General features: G+C 38.8%; 1 protein-coding gene across 4 annotated transcripts in view; it reads left to right on the top strand.

The window, feature by feature from the left end:
* Positions 1-25,372, top strand: part of scube3 (signal peptide, CUB domain, EGF-like 3) — a 262,184-nt gene that overhangs the window by 146,305 nt on the left and 90,507 nt on the right. The window lies entirely within an intron of this gene.

Below are 25,372 nucleotides of genomic sequence, written 5' to 3'. Positions count from 1 at the left end.
TTAAACAGATTAAAATTTGAGTCCACGCTGCCCATCAGTCTATTATACTTCTTCATACTAAGTGTGAGCCAACCTTCCACTAAGCCAAACAGTTTCTCCTCGCATCAGGTAAAGGACATGCAGTTGAAAGAAATGAAAGAAAGCATGCAAATTGTGGGCAACCCAGTCAAAAACCTAATCTATCATGCCACTTTGCTTAGATTTAGTCAGTGTACGACAATAGGGCCCTGCGGATCCTTTCCCGAACCCGAAGACTTACTCAGCGAACCCCTGGGGTTCGATCGAACCCAGGTTAAGAACCACTGGTTTAATATTATGCTAACTCTGATGCAGGTCAGACTTTCAGTAGCAAAATTAGTAGTGAGTTCCCCACGACCACAAAGTTGACGTCTTTTTATATTGCATACAGTGGGTTCTGCTGGCCGATAAAAAACTTCTAATATCCCTCCACTTCAAAGGGGCCTGAGGAGGCGGCATGTTGTTGACATGTTGTATTTCTGTTGGGGTTGTTAGTGCGTGTGTGTGTTTGGGGGTGGGTATTAAAGTCATCAGCCAATCAAACATGTGTTTGAGGGGAAAAAATGGACCGGCACATTCAGCAAGTGAAAAGGGGTCAATGTAACCCTGAAAATAATGAAAATAATTCACTTAATAATGGTAGGGTCAATTCTATCTTTACAACATATGGGAAGAGGATCTAAATTAACTGTGTAACTGCAGTCATTATATAATGACTTACTTTAAGATTGCTTAAAGGTTGGAGAGCTTCCTGAAAAGTTGGTAGTGTTATGTCCCTACTGTCCCCATGCAAACCTATGCCCTTGCGTTCATTTTATTCAGCATTTAACCTTTTTTTCCCCCTCACGCGTATTTAGCATTCCCCACCGTTTGTTCTAATTATCTCATTAAAAAATTATGGGGGAGAAAGAAATTGGGAAAAAAATCGTTAATTTAATTGGTGAAAAAAATTGGAGATTCAATTTTATGCCATATCCCCCAGATCAAGAACTATTATCCCTGGTTTCAAGATTTCCGTTTTTGTTGCAGTTTAGCAAAGAGGGATGCTTGTGAGATCCATCTTCCATGATTAGAATGGCACCACCATGTAACACACACCTACCATCATCACAAAAATCAGCTGCTTTCTCAGGTTTAGGTGTGAGCTGTGTTTTTATCAGTATTTTATTTTTTGGAATCTGCATTGTGCGTCAGAAGCAAATTGGAAGTGGTGATTATGTGTTTTTCCTGTGTCTTTGACGCAGTTATAGTTGCATGCTGAACTTTTATACACGAGAGGCTCAGGAACATAAATCCTCAAGAAAATGAAAAGTAATCTGATCTCCCAGCCAAGTAGCTTTAAATGCAGCCCTCCTTCTATTCTACAGGATTTTTTCTTAACCCTGAGGGCGCAGTTTTCTCATAAAGTTCATTCTTCCCATTAAGATGACACCAGTTTTCCATTTCTTTCATGAACAGATAGTGTTGTGGCTATAGGCTAACCTTCTGTGGACAGTGGCGTGCCGGACACAGTGGTGTCTGGCACTCCGGTTGCTGTCTGTTTTCTTCTGCCAGTTAGCTCTTGTTAGCAATTAGGCAGCAGGGGTCTGCTAGCCTCTCAGCTAATGACAAGGTTGCTGCTGGTCTGTCTTTTATTAGATTTGCTGCACTCTCCCCACCCCTTTTGACCCCCAGAACAGGAATAACTCCAGCAAAAGGAAGGTTTCAAAATGTAACAGTTCATTTATTCTTTTCAAGTATTCCTTCTCGTGAAGAGATAAAGTCTTTGAAGGGCAAGCCAAGATGCTTTGCGCTTGATAGGAATGACATCGAGGTCAAGAAAGGGTCACTGCCTTGGATTTGATTTCATGTTTATGTTTTAAGAAGGATAACAGAAGCTCCTAAAACAGGGGTTTTGCAGCCTTTGATGGAGCTCAGTTTTTTATTAATTAAATGAATATTTGAGTGAAATGTATTCTGGCACTTGAGGGATTTAACAAAGAAGCTTAACTTTCCTTTAGTAGGCAGATCATGTTTGTTTTGTTTTGTGTGTTTTTAAAAGAATACTCCCGCGGGTGATGAATTCACCAACTATATAAGGTCACAGATGCCACTCGGAAGCTGCATCCACAAGACGTGTGGGTACACCTTCCGAGTGGCAACCGTGACTTTACATGTCACAACCTTATATAGTTGGTGAATTCATCACCTGCATGTACTAGTATATACACTTACCGGCCACTTTATTAGGTACACCATGCTAGTAACGGGTTGGACCCCCTTTTGCCTTCAGAACACCGGCCACACCGGTGAGTGTATATATACAGTGCCTTGCAAAAGTATTCGGCCCCCTTGAATCTTGCAACCTTTCGCCACATTTCAGGCTTCAAACATAAAGAGATGAAATTTATTTTTTTTTGTCAAGAATCAACAACAAGTGGGACACAATCGTGAAGTGGAACAACATTTATTGGATAATTTAAACTTTTTTAACAAATAAAAAACTGAAAAGTGGGGCGTGCAATATTATTCGGCCCCTTTACTTTCAGTGCAGCAAACTCACTCCAGAACTTCAGTGAGGATCTCTGAATGATCCAATGTTGTCCTAAATGACCGATGATGATAAATAGAATCCACCTGTGTGTAATCAAGTCTCCGTATAAATGCACCTGCTCTGTGATAGTCTCAGGGTTCTGTTTAAAGTGCAGAGAGCATTATGAAAACCAAGGAACACACCAGGCAGGTCCGAGATACTGTTGTGGAAAAGTTTAAAGCCGGATTTGGATACAAAAAGATTTCCCAAGCTTTAAACATCTCAAGGAACACTGTGCAAGCCATCATATTGAAATGGAAGGAGCATCAGACCACTGCAAATCTACCAAGACCCGGCCGTCCTTCCAAACTTTCTTCTCAAACAAGGAGAAAACTGATCAGAGATGCAGCCAAGAGGCCCGTGATCATTCTGGATGAACTGCAGAGATCTACAGCTGGGGTGGGAGAGTCTGTCCATTGGACAACAATCAGCCGTACACTGCACAAATCTGGCCTTTATGGAAGAGTGGCAAGAAGAAAGCCATTTCTCAAAGATATCCATAAAAAGTCTCGTTTAAAGTTTGCCACAAGCCACCTGGGAGACACAACAAACATGTGGAAGAAGGTGCTCTGGTCAAATGAAACCAAAATTGAACTTTTTGGCCACAATGCAAAACGATATGTTTGGCGTAAAAGCAACACAGCTCATCACCCTGAACACACCATCCCCACTGTCAAACATGGTGGTGGCAGCATCATGGTTTGGGCCTGCTTTTCTTCAGCAGGGACAGGGAAGATGGTTAAAATTGACGGGAAGATGGATGCAGCCAAATACAGGAACATTCTGGAAGAAAACCTGTTGGTATCTGCACAAGACCTGAGACTGGGACGGAGATTTATCTTCCAACAGGACAATGATCCAAAACATAAAGCCAAATCTACAATGGAATGGTTAAAAAATAAACGTATCCAGGTGTTAGAATGGCCAAGTCAAAGTCCAGACCTGAATCCAATCGAGAATCTGTGGAAAGAGCTGAAGACTGCTGTTCACAAACACTCTCCATCCAACCTCACTGAGCTCGAGCTGTTTTGCAAGGAAGAATGGGCAAGAATGTCAGTCTCTCGATGTGCAAAACTGATAGAAACATACCCCAAGCGACTTGCAGCTGTAATTGGAGCAAAAGGTGGCGCTACAAAGTATTAACGCAAGGGGGCCGAATAATATTGCACGCCCCACTTTTCAGTTTTTTATTTGTTAAAAAAGGTTAAATTATCCAATAAATTTTGTTCCACTTCACGATTGTGTCCCACTTGTTGTTGATTCTTGACAAAAAAATTAAAATTTTATATCTTTATGTTTGAAGCCTGAAATGTGGCGAAAGGTTGCAAGGTTCAAGCAGGTCGAATACTTTTCCAAGGCACTGTATATATATATATATATATATATATATATATATATATATATATATATATATATATATATATATATATATATATATATATATATATATATATATATATACAGTATATACATATTACGTGATTTTTGACTTTGCGATGCCGTAGCCTCGTCCGTCCGTCCGTTTTTTTTTTTTTTTTTTTACTATTCTTGACTTTTGTTTTGTGATGCATGCTTTTATTTTGGCGCAGGAAGAATAGAGCAGGTAGTACTTCAATACGCGAGTAATAGCGCATGTGCACACGAAGAAGAACCCATTTGCAAACACAAGGAAGAGCGCAGCCGAGTGAGAAAGAGAGGGGATAGATTACAGCTGCAAGCCTGCACGCACATTTGTTGCTTGCGAAGCATCCACAGAGGCAACACGTGTATAAAACACCTCTCGTAGTGTTTGTTGTGCATACTCAATTCTGGTCAAATACTTGGGACAAGTTTATGTAAGTATTTATGATGATGTGCGGAAGCTAACTGATACATGCTAATCATTTGTGTAGATTGTTATTTCTGTACCAGCAGCTAGTTATAAACGCAAATTTGAATTGCTGTTATTGAAGATGAAACTAATTTAATTTCAATTACATTTTAATTTCATTCTGCAAGTGCTGATGTCATGAGCGACTGAATAAAGTCAGCAAACTACATGGACGTCTGACGTCATCATTTCAAAGCTTAGTTCGCTGCCTACCTAGGACTTAGCTTCAACGTCTTGGCGAAGACAATACATGACGTATAATACATGTTTTTGGATAGTGATTTTGAGATCTGTGGGGTATTTTGGGGGTACTTAAAGGGTTAATTCCGACTTCCGCGGTAATTCAGGTTACGTTGCCAGCGTAGGAGCGGAGTAATTTGTAACCCGGGTACTACCTGTGTATATACAGTATATACATACACTGATGCAATTATTCCATTTATCAATACAGTGGTACCTCAACATACACTCGCTTCGACGCACAATCTTTTCGACATCTGACACAAAATTTCACTTACCATTTGTTTCTACATCTGACGACATGCTCGAAATACGATTTATGACAGCGCCACAGTTTCTTTGTTTTCTCGCAAGACGGACGAACGGCAGATTTTCTTGTGAGAGCAATCTACATGGGTTCCAAGAATGTTAGTGCAGGTGGTGAAAAAAGAAACAAGGTGAGGCTTACCATTAAGATCAAGATGGAAATGATAGAAAAATATGTGCGAGGTGTTCTCGTCCGTGAACTGGCCCGACAATACGGCCGTAGAGTGTCTACGATCTTGACGGTCCTCCTCTGACCTCCGTTCGCAAGTCTTTATAAGTTAAGGTGACAATTATTATGATTGTGAGATTGCCAAAAAATCGCCAGCCTCGTCAGATTTTTAATCATTCATTTCAGAACTTGCGCAACACAACATGTCTACTGTCCACCGCAGCTGAACATGAAAAGTGAAAGTAAAAAGTCCTCTCACTCTGGCACATCGGCCACACGGGGCGTTCAGGTACACGACGCAAAACACATCCGCCACATTAGAACCCGATTCGTTGCATTATTACAGGTTTTATTATTATTATTACTATTATTACATTAATTTTCCGATTTTTGTTCATTATTTATTTGTTTTGCTCTGTGTAATTGCTACTTGCAATAGTACCAGCAGCATTTATTAAGGATTTAGTGTAGATTTTCGGGCTGTGGAACGAATTAATGGAATTATAATGTATTCTTATGGGAAGATTCTGCTCGAGATACGACCAGTTCGACTTACAAACAAGGTCCTGGAACGAATTAACTTCGTATGTAGAGGTACCACTGCATATGTTTGGCTCCTCGTGTTGTCTTTTGTGTGGAAACTTGGTTGATATGGCTCTTTGAGTGCAGTCCTAAAACATGTATTCTGTGTGTGGGTGTGCATAAGAACGCGAAACAGGATCCACTATGATAGACTTCATTAATTCTAACGCACTGTTCTCCTCATATTTGAACACAAAGAAGGGAAAGTACTCAAAGTGTGCATTGATGAAGTGTTACCTAACTCTCTAAGCAAGTAATGTATTCTGTTTCGGAAATGGTTTTGAAAGTTGAGTCATAAATAAGAGGTTCATGAACTGGTGAGGATGAAGGAGAGATGCAAGATTTGATTGAAACAACTGGAAGCCAAATTTCCTGTCACTCTGCGTAACGATGTGACAGGAAGCATTTTTAGTCAAGATGAGAAATAGCAGAAAGGAGGGTGAATGTTTTCACTAGCTGATGATTACAGTGTATAGTACCTGTGATGAAAGAGGCAAATGATATTGTGTTACTGCCACAGTCACAGCTGATGCATTAACGGTCTGGGGGAAAAAATGTCAAGTTGTGCAACTTCTTCGTGAGAGCAAATGCACTCTCCTTCGTGTGTGTAAATGTGTTTTTCTTCGTGTGTAGATGCGCTCTTACTCGCGTGCGGAGGTACCTGCTCTATGCTTCCAGCACCAAAATAAAAGCATGCATCACAAAACAAAAGTCAACATTATAATCAAATACACATTTCGCCTAGGGCAGAACAGTCTTGTCAATAAAATAGGCGTAAAGTAGTAAAAAAATAATATACTATGAGGTACAATAAGGTACTGTTTACGTGATTTAAAAAAAAAATAAAACAACTGGAGACAAAATGGTGATATGACTCCAGCGTCGTAAAGTCGACATCACATAAGTCGGGTATGTCGTAACCTGGTGATTAACTGTATTTAAAGAAAGAGTATGACTACTTTCTTGTTAGGGTTATGGCTGTCCATTTGAAACACGCCTGGGTGGTCTTAGAATGAAGACCAATTATCAATGAACTGTAGTGTCAGTGCCAGAATTTCTACTAAACCTTGCAGACAAGTGACCAAAGTACAGTGGTGTTGCTAGGCTCTCTTGGGGCTCCAAGCATGAAATCCCTGAAGCCCCAAGTGTGCAGACATGCATACAGCAAAGATTTGCACACATACAGTGAGGAAAATAAGTATTTGAACACCCTGCGAAGTTTTCCCAGTTAGAAATGATGGGCAATTCAACATTTTCATGGTAGGTGCTTGTCCACTGTGAGTGGCAATCTAAAAACAAAACAAACAAAAAATCCAGAAATCACAGTGCATGCTTTTTTTTTTTTAAAAAAACAATTTATTTGTACTATACTGCTGCAAATAAGTATTTGAACACCTGAGAAAATCAATGTCAATGTTTGGTACAGTAGCCTTTGCTTACAATTAAAGAGTTCAAATGTTTCCTGTAACTTTTCACCAGGTTTGCACAGACTGCAGCAGGAATTTTGCACCACTGCTCATACAGATATTCTCTAGAGTCAGTCAGGTTTCTGGGTACTCACTGAGACACACAGAGTTTGACCTTCCTCCAAAGATTTTCTATTGGGCTTAGGTCTGGAGACTGACTAGGCCCCTCCAGAACCATGATATGCTTTTTATGGATCCAATCCTCGGTTATTCTGGCTGTCTACTTCAAGCCATTGTCATGTTGGAAGACCCAGTCACAACCCATTTTCAATGCTCTAACTGAGGGAAGGAGGTTATTCTCCTAAATCTCACAACACAAGACCCTGGTTATCCTCTCCTTAATACAGTGCAGCCGTCTAGTCCCATAAGCACAAAAACACCCCTAAAGCATGATGTTACCACCCCCATGCTTTGCAGTAGGGATGTTTTTTTTTTGAGTGGTACTAATCATTGTTCTTCCTCCAAACACTATGAATGGAATGAAGACCAAAAAGTTCCATTTTGATCTAAGATAACCACCGGATTTTCTCCCATGGCTTCTCTGGATCATCCAAATGGTCATTGGCAAACTTAAAATGAGCCTGGACATGTGCTTGTTTAAGCAGGGTAACCTTCTGTGCCTTGCATGATTTTAAACCATGACGTCTTAGTATATTACCAACAGTAACCTTGGAAATGGTGGTCCCAGCTCCTTTCAGGTCATACACCAGCTTCTCCTGTGTAGTTCTTGGCTGATTCCTCACCATTCTTAGGATAATTGAGACCCTACGTGGTAGATCTTGCATGGAGCCCCAGTCAAATGGAGATTGAAAGTCATGTTTAGCTTCTTCCATTTCCTAATTATTGCTCCACTGGTGGATATTATATCATGAAACTGCTTGGCAATTGCCCCGTAAGCCTGTCCAGCCTTGTAGAGGTCTACAATCATGTCTTTGGACAGCTCTTTGGTCTTGACCATGTTAGGAATTGGAATCTTTCTGATTGTATGGGGTGGACAGGTGTTAATATGCAGCTAACTGCCTCTAACAGGTAAAAAAAATCAGACTCAAAAAGTCCACCTCCACTCCATTTTTTAAAGGCGACTAACATGTCTTTGAGGCTCACAGTTCTAGCTAATACACAGTTGTTCAAATACTGATTTGCAGCAGTAATACAAATAAATTGTTAAAAAGTCATACACTGTGATTTCTGGATTTTTCTTTCTCTAGCCTCTTACAGTGGACAAGCGCCTATCATGAAAATTTCAAACCCGCCCATCATTTCTAAGTTAGAACTCTTGCAAAAACGGAGGGTGTTCAAATACTTATTTTCCTTACTGTAAATGCACAGTCAATAACAAAACAAGGCCACATCAAAAGAAAAATAAAGTTTGCTGATAATATATAATGAAAATTCAATAGTATAAACAAATAACGCCAAATAAAATTAACTTGCACACTTTAAACTCACAAACTTAAGTTTGACTTTTCATGAGATAAGTGGGGTCAAGTGCAGGTTGTTACGGCAGAAGGGGGGTTTGCTACTGCTTCAAATGGCCAATTTCCTTGTCAAATGTCCTTTCTTGGGAGTACGTTTTGGGCAGCCCTTGTGGGTCCCTTTATTGGCCGTGGCCCCAAGCAACTGCTTGGCTTGCCTGTCCGCTAGCCCTGCCTGTGACCAGAGACAATTACTGCACTTGATGCCAAATCATTTTTCTGTTGAGACACGTCTGTCACTATTCTCATTCTTCCAGGTCATTTCATTCTCAGGGCAGGACTTTTCTGGTTGTCTTAGAAGACATTTTGTGTCTCACCTGAGTAAGCTTCATCATTGCAGAAACAGAGCTGAAGTTTGAAGAGCACAAGCTTCCATTCTAGTGCTTGAACTGATAAAGCTTGTTTGGATGACAGGGGAAACGTCTTCGAAGGATGCTTTCACAGTAATACTGTTTAGTCCATTTTAAATGAACCAGAGTTCTTTTTCTTCGATAGTCCGCTTCGAGTGCACATACGGACTCTAGTTCAGAGCAAACAAACGAACCCCAGTCTGCTCAAAAATCATGGGTCTCTGTTCGCTTTCAGCGCACCCTTGTGAATGCAAGCGGACCATGATGCGTTTATGCTACATTACATGCAGCTGCTGTGATGCTTGACACTCCCTTGCCTCCCAGGAGCGACGTACAGTGTATCACAAAAGTGAGTACATCCCTCGCATTTCTGCAGATAATTAAGTATATCTTTTCATGGGACAACACTGACAAAGTGACACTTTGACACAATGAAAAGTAGTCTGTGTGCGGCTTACAGTATATAATAGAGTTAATTTATTTCCCCCTCAAAATAACTCAAAATATAGCCATTAATATCTAAACCTCTGGCAACAGAAGTAAGTACACCCCTTTGAAAAAATGTACATCCCTAAAGGTGCAAATTGAGTACTGCTTGTCATTTTCCCTCCAAAATGTCATTTGACTCGTTACAGGAGTGCTGTAAGCATTGCTGCAGAGATTGAAGAGGTGGGGGGGTCAGCCTGTTAGTGCTCAGACCATATGCCGCATATTACATCAAATTGGTGTAAATGGCTTGTGTACCATCTTTAGAAGAGTCTTCCTCCAGGGGTGACAGCCATGCACACCAATTTGATGTGGAGTGCGGCGTATGGTCTGAGCACTAACAGGCTAACCCCCCTACCTCTTCAATCTCTGCAGCAATGCTGACAGCACTCCTGTAACAAGTCACATGACATTTTGGAGGGAAAATGACAAGCAGTACTCAATTTGGAAATTTAGGGATGTACGTTTTTTCAAAGGGTTGTACTCACTTTTGTTGCCATGGGTTTAGATATTAATGGCTATATTTTGAGTTATTTTGAGGGGAAAATAAATTAACTCTATTATATAAGCTGCACACAGACTACTTTTCATTGTGTTAAAGTGTAATTTTGTCAGTGTCGTCCCATGAAAAGATACACTTAATTATCTGCAGAAATGCGAGGGTTGTACTCACTTTTGTGATATACTGTATTTCCTCTTTTAAATTTGTCCAGTCAATGAGTGCGCCTTTTGTCCATGTGATGCTACTCGGAAAGTTTGTTTAGCGCAATGTGAATACTGAACCTTTTCAAAGGGTCATTTGCAAGTGTTGTTGCGAAGTAGCTCTCCAACCAGACCCTGGTCCTCTTGGTCTAATGTGAAAGTGCCCCAAAACAACCAGATAAAGTTCAGTCGCAGTGCTCACAGAAGAAGGTGCTTTAGAAGGGAAGTGATGAGAGAGACGTACACCCGTGAGCTGAGTTGGAGCCCGTGTGAACCCAAATATAGAGTGAAAAGCTGTTTCATTGATTTTCCTTTCAAGGGACCATGAAGTAATGTGTCATATGATGGCCAGTTTTTATTCTTCCAGTCATACAACGCAAAAGGTTCAATGTTGTTAATGCGAATGTCGCCCCACTGGGCAGGAGAAAACTTGTGTGCCTTGTCAGCTCGCAGCACACCTCTAATGTTTACCACAAAACTGTTTTTACAAGTGCAGAAATCACTGCTCCATTGGTCTGCAGTCCAGCCGTATCACTAGGCTCTTCCTATTCTGGGGAAGTGGAGCAAAGGGAATGCCTTATGCCCTCATTGTAACTGATTAGGATCTGCCATCAATCGAGCAGTAAACAAAAGGACATTTTTCTGTCATCAGTCCTGTGTCGACTTTCCCTCTGTACTTTTCTCTGTCTCTCTACATTATCTTACCATCACCCTTCCTCTTTGTTCACTTTCACATGCTCCTTGCCCTCGATGTCCTCACCCCCGCCTTTAAACAAATATACATCTGTGGCTTGGGTTTTTAGCGAATACTGACTGCCTTGCCACTGAGTTTGCTTAGTTTAGACGGGCATCCCTTTTGCTTGTGGCTTTCTTGAAGGCTGACGCTTGAGGCTGACCAGCCCAGCACACGTCTGTGGACTGCATCTGTGCCAGTGGGTTTTTTCCACTGACACTTAGTTGTCATGACTGTAACCAACTGTCCAGACAGCCCTGCTGGGGGCATATTCATCTGTCTGTCCGTTTTTTATTTCAGGAAAAATGTGCCTGTACGAGAGAATACGCTATCTCTAAGCTGGCACACTTTCTTTTGTGAGGTGATGCACAATTGTATGGGGAAGTCCTTTGGGACTGCACAACAAGGTGACCCTGATAGAATATATGATAGAATATGAGAGAACAGACGATAGGGACTACATCCCCAGCAGGTGTTGTGCTCCAGTCTGCGATACTGATGGACAAAAGCACTTGGATACAGTATGCATATATTATGTAAATTCACCTGTGTCAAACTGGACCTACAGTATATATTACACAAAATACAAAAATGGGTTTCGAGTTGCAGTCATTTATTTAAACAATATTCCGAAAACTGTTATGACATAAAATATAAACTAATGCTTTTGAACCACCATTTTAATATCTCTTAATATGCAAAAATTTACTCCTGTAACTGTTTGTTACTAGTGGTCATTTGCAAATTCAGAAATCAGCAATCCCTTAGATTCGGTACCTTTCCTAATCAGCTAGAAACAACGACAATAAGCAATATTTCGGGTATTAATTAGTACTGCAATGACTAATCGATTAACTTGAGTAATTCGATTAGAAAAAAGCTTCAAATCCAAATTTGCTGCTTCTAGGATTCGTTTAATTAGTCACGTTATAATGGTTTGTTTGAAAGTGTTGCATATAGTTTTATTGATTTGGGTGGATACACTGCCCTCTAGTGGCAACAGTGAATATGGCATAGCTCGTCTAACGTGGCTGGATCCAGCTGCTCCCTGTTAAGACCAACATTAGGTTGTAAGTTTTTGTTTAAGCTATTATGATTGTTAAGGGCGGAAAAATTGGCCAAATTTCAAAATTGTCCTATAAGCATGTGTGATACACCATTAGCCTGGTACTTCAGACTCACCGCTGTTCCAGCTATTGATTATGGCCACCATTAAACGGATAAAATTTCCAGGGCGGAGCAAGCCACAGCAAACAGACAGCGGAGTAGACCAATCAGCGACAGGCGGGACGAGGGACCTGCGCGCGGAAGTAATCATACGATGAGAGCAGAGTTTATTCAACATGGCTAGCGCGAGACAGACTGTTGTCAATTACTTGTGTCGATGTGTTTTTGGTAATTTAAAACTGATTTTACCGTGGATTGGAACATATTCTCGGCTCTCCTGTTCGCCATCTGTGTTGTTGTGGAGACGACTTCCGAGGCGGAAGAGTGACGTTGCTCGTTAAGAACACGTCACGCAAATAAACGAATCGGATTTGTCGACTGATTTTGTACTTGCTCGAGAGGCAGTTAATGGGCTGGGTCCCAGACTATTCTCTCAGTGTTTGAAAAATACAAGGAGAACAACCTGGCCGTGCCAGGCAAATATATCATTGCAAAGTTTAAAATCTCTATTTTCTGGGGGAAGAAAAATTTTGAACAGGAGGGCATTTATTGATACCTTAACAGTGGGTAAAGTGAAAAATTGACATGTTTGAGACCTTTGAAATTTTCTTTAAGTTTCTCATTTATAAAAAGGCTTTGGGAACCCATCATGGTACATAAAATAAAACTACTTCAAGATGATCCCCTTTTGTCTATTCAAGTCTTTGATAATCGATATGTGTGCTCTAAGACATGTGGGTGGATGTACAATAATAAAGGAAATTGGTGTGTGAGGAAATGTAGATTTTAATTTGTTTTATTTTGTAAATAAACATGGCTAAACGGGGAGTTAGCTGTATAGTTAATGATAACTTTATTGGATACAGTTTTTGATTTTGCTTGATTTTAATCTGTGCAAAGAAAAAACATGTTTTCACATGGTAATCATTTTACACAGCTTTGATTATTGTTACTGTCAATAAGCATAAATCAAAATTAAAAAAGAATCTGCAATCCAGAGGCACTGCACAGTAAAGCAAATCTTTGGGGACGACTGAGTTATTATATTCACATGAGTAGCTTCAATTTACTACCTGTAAGGTTTGCAGAGTTGCAATTTAAAAATCTGCCCATTCAGCACAATAGTGATAGCTGTCCGTTATATTTCAAGGTGTTTGCATGCTACTGTTTCAATCAGAAAAGGGAAGTTGTACTAATCGCTCTGCTGAGCAATTTCGGCACGCACGTTGAACAGTAGCACGTTGATGGATTCTCATTTCTTAACCACCGCCTGGCCCATCACTCAGTGTGACCATCTGTGTTGCAGCTCAGCCTAACCAAATCCGGTTCAGTTCCTTTGCCACTCTCCTTTCTACGTGCTGACATTTTTATCCTCCTATTAAAACCTTTAAGAGCCCCTTATCTAAGAGAAAGGAATGTTGCTTTAATAGTGCGGCAGTTCCATAAGCAGTCCCTTTCTTTTCAATATGCAACTAACCAGCACTCGCTAGCTGCTTAAGCTTCTCCATTCCGTGGAGCGTCTCCTGTCTGAGACATATGACAGCAGCTCAGCGTGGCCCGTGAGCCCTCTTTTCACTACTCCAAGCACTCAGAGCAGACTATAGACTCTTGGCATGCCTTGCAGTACTTCAGATCCATTGTTTCAGTCTTTCTACTATGTGGTTCTCAGGTTTGAACAGAGCTCGCAATGGTGACTTCAAAAACTTTTGGTCTCATTGGGTCTTTTGTTCCAGCATCAGTCGATGCAGATTTTGAATGGGAAAAGCCCAAGTACCGTTCCTTTTGGATGTTAAATGCGCCCCCTGGCTTGATATTAATTGTGTTTGTAAGAAAATTTTGTATCCCGTGATAGGTAAAACATTAAATAGCCTCCATTCTTTCTAATATACTAGACTAAGTTATATACACCGCTCAATTAAGTGTGTAAAAAACCATTAACCTAAAATAAAAGACAAATCCTGTGTCCAGATTAAAACCATTCAAATATCTGGTATTAACACTATTATTTTATTTGTCCAACCTCTGAAGCTATAACATCAACTCTGTTAGGAAGGCTTTTTGCAATGATTTGGAGTTTGATTATAAGAACTTTTGACCATTTGTGAGGTCAAACGCAGATTTGGAATTGTGTGTTCTAATTTATCATAAAAATGTTCTATTGGGTTTATGTCTGTGGTTGGTTGGATCGGAATGGTCTTCAAACAAGGACGGGCTACGTCCATAGATTAGTGTCTTGGTCTTGCTGCACAGCAGCAGGCTAAGGAGGGCTTAACGTTAAAGACGAAATATGTCGCATTCCGAAAATCATAATAACATATATTTGGTTTTTTCTATTATTGTGTTGTGTATTTAGTAACAACCTGTTACCGTCCATTAAGTATTTTCCGTACTTGCTGAAGAAAAGCACATTTTACTTGCCCACACAGACACTCGGCCAATTCAACAGCGCGGCTAAACATTGTTTGCTAGCAGATGTTACGTCACAGGCGGGGGTGCCTAATTACGCAGCAGAACATACAATTACCATAGACAGCAATTTGTCAGACAACTCATTTTCTTCAGCAATTCAGACATTGAATCGAATGAAAATGTTTTCTTATTCGCAAAAGATGGTTTTGAGGACGATTTATGTGCTGACAAGGGTGGAACGCTTCCTAATATTGCTGTGCCACAAATGTAGGAGCCGGGAGGCAAAATCTCCAGCAGATGACACGATCAATGACGGTAAAGCTGAAGAAATCAACGTCAATACTCCGGAAAATTTGTTCTCATCTCCTAAAAATTCTCAACCTCCTCCCGAGACCCTGATTATTTGATTCACGCATGTTGGAGGAGGGAAACCTGGAAAAGAGGCTGCATTGAGGCTCAGACTTGGCCACGCCAGGAAAAATGCATTGCAAAAAATAAAAACAAAAATAAAAAAGCTTGGGTCTCAGGAGCCTAATATTCAAGATATGCAACATTTGATATTTAGTATATCATACATAATATAGTGTATAATATTTGTACCTTTTTTCAATGAAAAATAAAGACGATTCTCAACTCAAAATCGTCCTATATGCATGTGTGATACATCATTGGAAAGCTTAAAGTCTCAATTTTCTTGGGGAAGAACATTTTTGAACAGGAGGGCATTTAAATTTTTTTTTTTCTTAAACAGCAAAACCCTAACTGGAGGTGAGGGCATGAGCGAGCATAATTAAAGAGGCCTCGTTTTTAATGAGATATTATCACGTACTTACCTCTTTTCGATTCAAAAACTCCATGTAGCATGTATCACCGGGTGCGAAGACACAGCTGTGAATGGTCATAGCCGGATATTTGGGGGATTTTATGGGTGAAACACGGTCATATAACAAGGGTCGCGATGCAGATATTGCAGACATCGAGGAGTGGTCAAGATTTTCTTTTTCATGTATTTACCCTTTAAATTTTTTTTTTTCCAATTATTTGTTGTTTTTATCGATTATTTATGATCTAAAATATTGGGGAAAATGCGACGGTAACAAAAAAAAATACAATTAAGCGATAGTTATGAAGTAGATATCCGTGACTTATTTACAGACACCATTTTTTTCCATTGTGACTTAACTTGTTTAAAAGTTTAAAATATGCGAGTGAATAATTTTTTAAAGTCCTTTTTTTTTTAAGCTAATCATTAGACTTGGATTAATGATTGTAAGCTAAAATGACAGACATTGCAAATAATAAATATAATTACTTACCTTATTTTTATGGCTGGTTGAAACAAAAGCGGTTGTGCGACGTCTGTAAACGGGGGTTTCCGGGGTAAAACAGACAAATGAAAAATAGTTTGGGGGCATAATACGCCATGAATCTGCTATGGCGGCATATAAACTTCAACTATCAAACACAACAACAGTTCTTTTGGCTAAAAATACAGCAGTGTATTTTAAAGAAGGTTGCAAAAGCAGAAACTGCTTTTTCAGTCTTGTCTGTGTTTTCCGCCATATATATACACTACCGTTCAAAGTTTTGGGGTCTAAGCGACCCCAAACTCTTGAACTGTAGTGTACATAATGAAAAATCCCATATGATACACTACTGAAAACAGGTTTTATATTCTACATTCTTCAAAGTATTCACCCTTGAAGTACATCCATACTTTTGGCCTGTACTGTGTATATATATATATATATATATATATATATATATATATATATATATATATATATATATATATATATATATATATATATATACATCTTGTCACTGTTCATGTTTAATCCTCAGTTCAAGTTCAGTTGTTGTTGGTAGCGTTTGAAAGCTTAGGTTTAAAGAAACTCTAAATATCCATCTTGCCTCCTTAGGTGTAGTTTTGGCTAGGCAAAGCAAAGGACCGTCTCTAAAGTGCTGGTCACATGATCTGTCCGAAAAATAATGTTTACCCATTTTGAAATACTTTTTAAGATTCTTTTTCATTTCATTCATTTTTGGTTTTTGCTTTACCACTTTTATAGACAACCTTTTAACAGCATTTTAGAGGGGAAGTTCAGAATTTTTGACATTAAGCTTAAGCTTCGAGTTAGCGGGGTTGTAATTAGTCGTTGGAGTTGCACGGCAAATTCCGTGCAGTTTGTCAGTTATTTGTTAGTTTCAAGGCTCCTGAGTGGCTAAGCTAGCACGAGTAAATGGTGGTTGAAATCAACTCCATCGACTAATTAACTCCCTGCTAACTCGAAGATTAAGCTTATGTGAAAAATTCAATTACATGCAATGACATTTTTCTGTTGTCATTCTTATGTTGAGGCAGCAAAGAGAGAAAAATTGGTAAAAAGTAACTGATAGAATACTTTTAAAGTAGCTTAGTTACTTTGATGATAAAGTAATCAGTAAAGTAACTAGATTAATTTTTTTTTAGGCGTAATCAGTAATTAAATTACTTTTCCAAGTAATCGATGACAACACTGGGCACTGCAAGCGATTTCGAAGGACATTGCCCTTTTCTAAGTAATTCTCAAATGTCACGAACACATGACAGCCCCTGGTCCAGGTTCTCGGAAATCGCTCCGGATTTGCGCAAATCTCACCCAGACTCGTCGAAGTGCATTCTCTTTTGGAAATTTATATGTGGAAATCACAAAATCTTAATTTGCAACACTCCCTGAAATGATATCTTGTTGCTTAGAAATATTGTGCAATAACAATTAATGACCCTTAATTCTTTTGCTTTGGGAGAGCATTGCTTCGATGTCCTAAGATTAAGGACCACTATCGAAGAGCGTGCTTTTACAAATAAGCATATAATTTATCATAATTTTAATTTGCAAACATGTGTTTTGATTGGACTTAGCTTTGCTAGTTTGACAGGAGCGTACCATTCTCCTTATCAGAGAGAGAACATTTCCAAGAGGGTGGATCCCATAAGATGCATCAAAGGAATTTATTAGCTTTGAGTAGCACTTCAGGTTCAGAGGTCATGACCTGTCCTTAGGATGAAAACTAAACTCATGAGAGAACACTCATTTGTTTTGGTGCCAAATTACAGTGTTCTCTTTATTCACATCATGCAAAGGCTCTCTTCGTAGCTGCTTGTTCTCACTCTATCATAACAACTCTGGCTCGAAGTTGTGCCCACTTCTGTTGTATTAGTTTCCACATATCAACTGTATATGGGCCAAGCATGTTGCTCTGGTGGAATGTGCTTCATATCTTGAGTTATTTTTCCCTTTCACGTTCCCATCCGTATTCATATTAAGAGTTGTTTTTCTTTCTGCTTCCCATCATCTCGTAATGATAAAAAAGCTGGAGCCAGTTTGAGAGAAAAGCACAGTGTGGATGTTCGCTGTGCTTGGCTCAGAGAAAAGGTCCATTGTGTCAACACTGTGACTTTTATTGGTCCTCCGAGAGATGAAGGGCCAAGTTCTGGCCCCAGACCGGCATGTTATTGATGGATGGGTCTCTAGCATTCGGGTTGCAGGGCTGCATAAAAATGATGAGGGGTAGTGTGAGTTTTGCGATGCATAATATAACATCAGTAAGTAATTAAAGTCCAGTGAGGTTATTTGGATGGAAATTCAACCCTATGTTAAGTTCATGGATTTATCGCTCTTTTCTCTTTTAGGTTTGTAACTCTGGCCTTAGAAAAGGTACACAGATTAAGGGAATTCTGAGGTCCTTATCCTTTTTAGGTCCTCGACATGAATCAAAGAATTCATATAGTAGCATAAGCACCTTTCTGTTGTCATACTGTTCATTCATTTGATTATGTAACAGGTTTGTCTGCACGCAAGACTTAGTAGTTTTCGTATTGTACTAATATACATGATTATATTTATATAGTACTAATGTGGCGATGGTCACCAGGATCAACTGAAATGTGAGGGTGAGTATTATCAGGAAAAGTGAAAATTTAAATGTGTCCTAATCAGTGTTGTTTTCGTCAACGACGATTACGAAAATGTTTCGTCAACAAACACTTTTTGCATGTCGAGACGATAACGATCTAAAAACCGGTTTTGTGAGGCTAAATTATAACGAACCTAATGCCATCTTTTGTCAGAGAACGAGATGAAAATATGTCATGGTTTCCGTCACATGTTCACAGTGTGTGACATTGTACGGTGTAGTTAGCCTACATCGTAGCAGTGTCGGGTTGTGTCACTCATGTGATGTGATGTGCCCCCCACCCCCACCCCCCACCAGTGCAGTGTCCTCTCCAATCTCAAGACTTGCACACATGGCAAGATTTGTTTTCTCATCTTGGCCAGAGAGAATATGCAACATTGCTTTAGCCTTTAAAGGTCTGTGCTGAGTGATCATCACACACTAAATGTAACTTGTAGCGTTAGCATAGCATTCGTGCTCGCATTAGGCTAATGCTATTGGCGAACGTCCTTTTAAACTATCAGACAACTTTTTCACACACACAGTACGTGGTGTCGAGGTGGGTATAATTCATTGAAAATAATGTACTGTTTTCCTGCTAAGTGTGTATTTTCACCAAGTTGGCTTCCTCCTTGTAGACGCTACAATATGTGCTTATCTTTCAATATTCAGTCATAATAATTAGAAACCCTTATTTATATTTTCACAGATGAAAATATTTTTAGTACACGTCGACTAAAACCAGACGTAATTAGTCTGGAGTTTTCATCAACAAAAACTAGATGAAGACAAACACATTTTGAGATGACTAAAATATGACTAAGACCAATAAGTATTATCGTCCAAAAGACTAAGACGAAAAATAAAAGGGCTGCCAAAAACAACACTGCTCCTAATGATGCCACCAAGGGGAAGTTAAATAGGACCTAAAATTGAACCTTGGGGAACGCCACAATTTAACCTGAAAGCAACAATTCCCTCATGACCAATCAGTGTATCTTTTTCCACGTCGAGTAAGCAAGAGTATATTACTGTAACCGGGGATCAAATAAAACATCAGTGATATAATTTCAAGATGACTCATACTTCTCGTTTCCTTTACAATGAAACTTTTTAAAAGCATCCACATTATTAAACTGAAGGGCTTCTGAAAAACCAGAACATAATATGGATTATGCTAACTGGTGTTAAAGTCAATAAATATATGATAGAGCTATTTCTGGCATGCTGAGATTGTGCTCAAGATTAAGAATTCACAAAGGAAGAGAAGCTTTAAAAGGTTACAATGCTCATGTGTAAATTATTAAAATTACAGGAATGTTTAGGCTTATTGTGGTCATCCAACCTCCAAATACCCTTCAGAGTGGCAGCAGATTTAATGAGACATTCATAGAGATGTCTCGGTTCTCTCAATCTCCCTTGAGCGCCACAAGAGAAAGAAAAGGAGACGAGATCTGTTTGGTTTTTAATGAGCTAGGGATCTTGGGTACGTCATTTAATCGGTAGTGGCGCTTGAGGTTTCACAACGAATACATCAAATTTCAGTCAGCAGAGAGCGAAGCAGTGGGAGAACTACTCTTATATTAAACTTTCAAGGTCCAAATGGTAAAGATATACAGTGTGCATTTTTGAGTACAGTGTAGAGGTTAGAGATTCTGTTTTATTGTTGCTATGTTTAGTAAAACAGTGAATAAAGAAGTCTCATGCTGCGTTCAGACCAGTCACGTTTTGTCACTCGATAACGCCTCGCTCGCCGTACGGCAGTTGTCACATCTTGTTTTGTGTTCGCACTGACTTTACCATCATTATAAGTTGTAGTCCGCATACCCCGAACAACTTCCAGTTCAGCTAACGTAAAAATAAGTACCGTATTTTCAAAAGCAGACAGTGCGCCTTATAGTACGATGCCCCTTATATATGGATCAATATTGGTTAATCATGGCATGACATTCCCTTTAGCGCAGCACCAACACCGTGGATGTATAACCCAACCCCAAACACTACTACTACTACGACTACTACTAATACTCATTGCATTGTAATGCAATGTAACGCCTTAAATATGAAAAAAGTTTTAAAATAGGCCATTCATTGAAATAGTGCGGGAATACGGTAATTAGTGCCTTAAATCTTGTAATTTTATGACCTTTTTTCTCCCAGTATTACCTCAATCTCCTAATACTATTTCATCATGAGTACTTTTGTTATGATACAGACCTTAGGTCACCAAAGTAAAACCAAACAACTTCCGGTTCACAGAATGTAAAAATAGGTTAAACAATGCTTTTAACTCATTCACTCCCAGACATTTCCAAGGCCCTTGGCTCCCATCTGTTTTACTGGATTTTGACTGATCTTGCAAGGCCCACAGAAAATTCTGTTCTATTGCTATCTAAACAAAAACCCACCAAAAGAAAGATTAGACTCTCTTCTTTCAGCAGACAAAAAAGTAGGTTCATATCTTTTTCGATTCTTTAGAAATCAGCATTAGAAAAAAGCTTAGTTTAAGCAATTTTCCAATTTCTGATGAAAAAACTGAGAAAAAACTCAGTGTAGCATGTCTCAACGAGTGTCAAGACACAGATGTGAATGGCCACAGCTGGACTTTTTAGGGATTTTATGGGTGAAACACAGTACTACAAATCGAATTCGGTTGAAGTTGGGAAATTGTGTAAAATGTAAATAAAAACAAAATATAATGATTCTAAAATCCTTTTCAACCTATAGACAAATGAATACACTACAAAGACAACATATTTAATGCTCAAACTCATAAACTTTATTTTATTTTTCAAATAATAATTCACTTAGAATTTCATGGCTGCAACACGTGCAGCAGAAGTTGGGAAATGGCATCTTTACCTCTTCGTTACATCACCTTTTCTTTTAATAACACTCAATAAACGTTTTGAAAGAGAGGAGACTAATTCTCTTAGCTTCTCATGTGGAATTTTTTCCCATTCTTGCTTGATGAACTGCTTCAGTTGTTCAACAGTCCGGGGTCTTCTCTGTCGTATTTTACGCTTCATAATGCGCCACACATTTTCAATGGGAGACAGGTCTGGACTGCAAGTGGGCCAGAGGAGAACCTGGCCTCTTTTATTTCGAAGCCATGCTGTTGTAACACGTGCAGAATGTGGCTTGGCATTATCTTGCTGAAATAAGCGGCGGCGTCCATGAAAAAGACGTCGATTGGATGGAAGCATATTTTGCTCTAAAATCTGTATGTACTTTTCAGCATTTATGTTGCCTTCACAGAAATGTAAGTCACCCATGCCATGGGAACTAATGCACCCCCATACCATCACAGATGCTGGCTTTTGAACTTTGCATTGAAACAGGCCGGATGGTCCGCTTCCTCTTTGGTCCGGAGGACACAACGTCTAGTGTTTCCAAAAACAATTTGAAAAGTGGACTCATCAGACCACAAAACACTTTTCCATTGTGCATCAGTCCAGTTTACATGAGCTGGGGCCCAGAGAACCTGGCAGCGTTTCTGGATGTTGTTCATAAACGGCTTTTGCTTTGCATTGTAGAGTTTTAACCCGCACTTACTGATGTAGTGACGAACTGTATTTACTGACAGTGGTTTTCTGAAGTTTTCCTGAGCCCATTTGGTGATATCCTTGAAACATTTATGTCGGTTTTTAAGGCAGTGGCGTATGAGGGATCGAAGGTCACGGTCATTCAGTCTTGGGTTCCGGCCGTGGCGCTTACGTGCATTGATTTCACCAGATTCTCTGAAGCTTTTCATGATATTATGGACCGTAGATGTTGAAATCCCTCAATTCCTTGCAATTTTGCTTTGAGAAATGTTGTTCTTAATCTGCTCAACTATTTTCTCACGCAGTTGTGGACAAAGTGGTGAACCTCGCCCCATCCTTACTTGTGAATGACTGAGCATGTTTGGGAGGCTCCTTTTATGTTACTTACCTGTTCCCAATTAGCCTGATCACATGTGGGATGTTCCAAATAGGTGTTTGATGAGCTTTTCTCAGCTTTCTCAGTATTTTTTGCCACCTTTCCCAACTTCTACTGGAAGTGTTGCATACATTAAATTCTAAGTTAATTATTATTTGGCAAAAAACAATTAAGTTGATCATTTTGAACATTAAATATGTTGTCTTTGTACTGTATTCAATTGAATATGGATTGAGAATGATTGTCAAATCGTTGTATTTTGTTTTTATTTACATTTCACAATTTCCCAACTTCAACCGAATCCAGTTTGTATAACAAGTCTCACAATGCAGAAATCAGACATCAAGGAGTGGTCGAGATTTTCTTTTTCAAATATTTACCCCTTTTAAACGTTTTTGTTTTTTAAATATTTCTTTGTTTGGATCAATTATTATTTAAAATATTGAGGAAAATGTGACAGTAACAAAAAATACAATTAAGTAGGTCTATCAAAATTATCGTGTTAACGGGCGGTAATTATTTAAAAAAAAAAAAAAAATTAATTAATCATGTTAAAATATTTGACGCAATTAACGCACATGCCCGGCTCAAACAGACTGAAATGACAGTACAGTGTAATGTCCGCTTGTTACTTGTTTTTTTAGTGTTTGGCGCCCTCTGCTGTCGTTTGGGTTCAACTGATTTTATGGGTTAGTACCATGAGTGAGCATGGTGTAATTATTGACATCAAGAATGGCGAGCTACTAGTTTATTTTTTGATGGAAAATTTTACAAATTTTAATAAAACGAAAACATTAAGAGGGGTTTTAATATAAAATTTCTATAACTTGTACTAACATTTATCTTTTAAGAACTACAAGTCTTTCTATCCATGGATCGCTTTAACAGAATGTTAATAATGTTAATGCCATCTTGTTGATTTATTGTTATAATAAACCAGTACAGTACTTATGTGCGGTATGTTGAATGTATATATCCGTCTTGTGTCTTATCTTTCCATTCCAACAATAATTTACAGAAAAATAATGCATATTTTATAGATGGTTTGAATTTCGATTAATTATGATTAATTAATTTTTAAGCTGTAATTAACTCGATTAAAATTTTTAATCATTTGACAGCCCTACAATTAAGCGATAGTTATGAGGTAAATATCCGTGACCTATTTACAGACACTATTTTTTTCCATTGTGACATAATTTGTTTAAAAGTTTAAAATATGCGAGTGAATAATTTTATTCTGTCGTTTTTTTTTTTTAAACTAAATATTAGACATCAATTAATGATTCTAAGCTAAAAATGATAGGCATTTCGTATGATAAATATAATTACCGTATTTTTCGGACCATAAGTCGCACCTGAGTATAAGTCGCACCAGCCAACAAATACGCAATAAAAAGGGAAAAAAACATATACTGTATAAGTCGCACCGGAGTATAAGTAGCATTTTTTGGGGGAAATCTATTTGATAGAATCCAGCACCAAGAACAGACATGTCATTTTGAAAGGCAATTTAAAATACAATAGAGAACAACAGGCTGAATAGGTGGACAGTACGGTAACATATCATGACACTAGAAGTTAGATCGGGCCTTAAAAATCCAGCCCGGCCCACGCGTATTAAAGCCTGACGCGGCCCGAGCCCGATCATTTAACTTGATTTGCATGCCCGAGCCCGAAAAAAAGCCAAATTTATGTTTTATTCATAGGCACGAGCCCGAACACCCCCCCCCCCCCCAAAATGTTATGTTTTATTTAGGGCTGTCAAACGATTAAAATTTTTAATCGAGTTAATTACAGCTTAAAAATTCATTAATCGTAATTAATCGCAATTAATCGCAATTCAAACCGTCTATAAAATATGCCATATTTTTCTGTAAATTATATACATTCTGTAAAATAAATTGTTGGAATGGAAAGATAAGACAAGATGGATATATACAGTGGGGAGAACAAGTATTTGATACACTGCCAATGGGAAAATCCATTGGCAGTTTATCAAATACCTGTTCTCCCCACTGTACCAATGGGAAAATCCATTGGCAGTGTATCAAATACTTGTTCTCCCCACTGTACATTCAACATACGGTACATAAGGACTGTAGTGGGCATTTCACTCTACTGTCATTTAAATCTGTCTATGCTGTCTTCACTCCGAAGCGTCTACTTTTTACAAAGCTAGTTGTAAAACTAGTGAACGACGCCTTAATAATCAGACTTCTTCCTTTTTCATCTGATTTATTAATAAAATAGCCTCAAACCATTGTCCTCTTTAGACCGTCATAAAACTACAAAAAAAAAAGTACACAAGCATTGCATTAGCAACAACGTTAGCTTAGCACACTATACAGGTTCACTAAACATAAACAAAAAGCGTCTCATACAAAAAATAGAACATTTCGCTTACTAACATATTATGTACATTCTTTACAACAACCATACTTACGGACAAATCTTGTCCAAGGATCATATAAGCACAACATTACAACGTAGGCTTCAGCCCCGAGACGTCGTGCAGCCATATGAACTGGCAAGTAAAAAAATAAACCATGTCGCAAAGCGACCACAAGAGTTCGCTGTTGTGCTGCAGCACAAAAAGCCTTGCTGTAAAACTTACCAAAATGCAGAATACTGTCTGAGCGGGACATGTGCGTTAATTGCGTCAAATATTTTAACGTGATTAATTTTAAAAATTAATTACCGCGCGTTAATGCGATAATTTTGACAGCCCTAGTTTTATTTATGAGGACTGAGGAGAAGGAGGAAATGTGGGGATGCAATGCGTGGTTGCGTTTTGTGTGATCACGTTTGTGACGGTGCATGTATGCGTAATGATGACAAATTAAAGCCTGTCTTTTGTAACAAATTCTCCCAGTTAAAGAAGACTGTAAGATGGAAATTCAATAAAAATGTATATATTTTATATTTGCGTGTCAATTCTAACAGGCGGATAGTGGATTTGACATT

This window comes from Corythoichthys intestinalis, chromosome 2 (assembly GCF_030265065.1).
Source record: "Corythoichthys intestinalis isolate RoL2023-P3 chromosome 2, ASM3026506v1, whole genome shotgun sequence".
Lineage (NCBI taxonomy): Eukaryota > Metazoa > Chordata > Actinopteri > Syngnathiformes > Syngnathidae > Corythoichthys > Corythoichthys intestinalis.
This window is presented reverse-complemented; position numbering and strand designations above follow the sequence as displayed.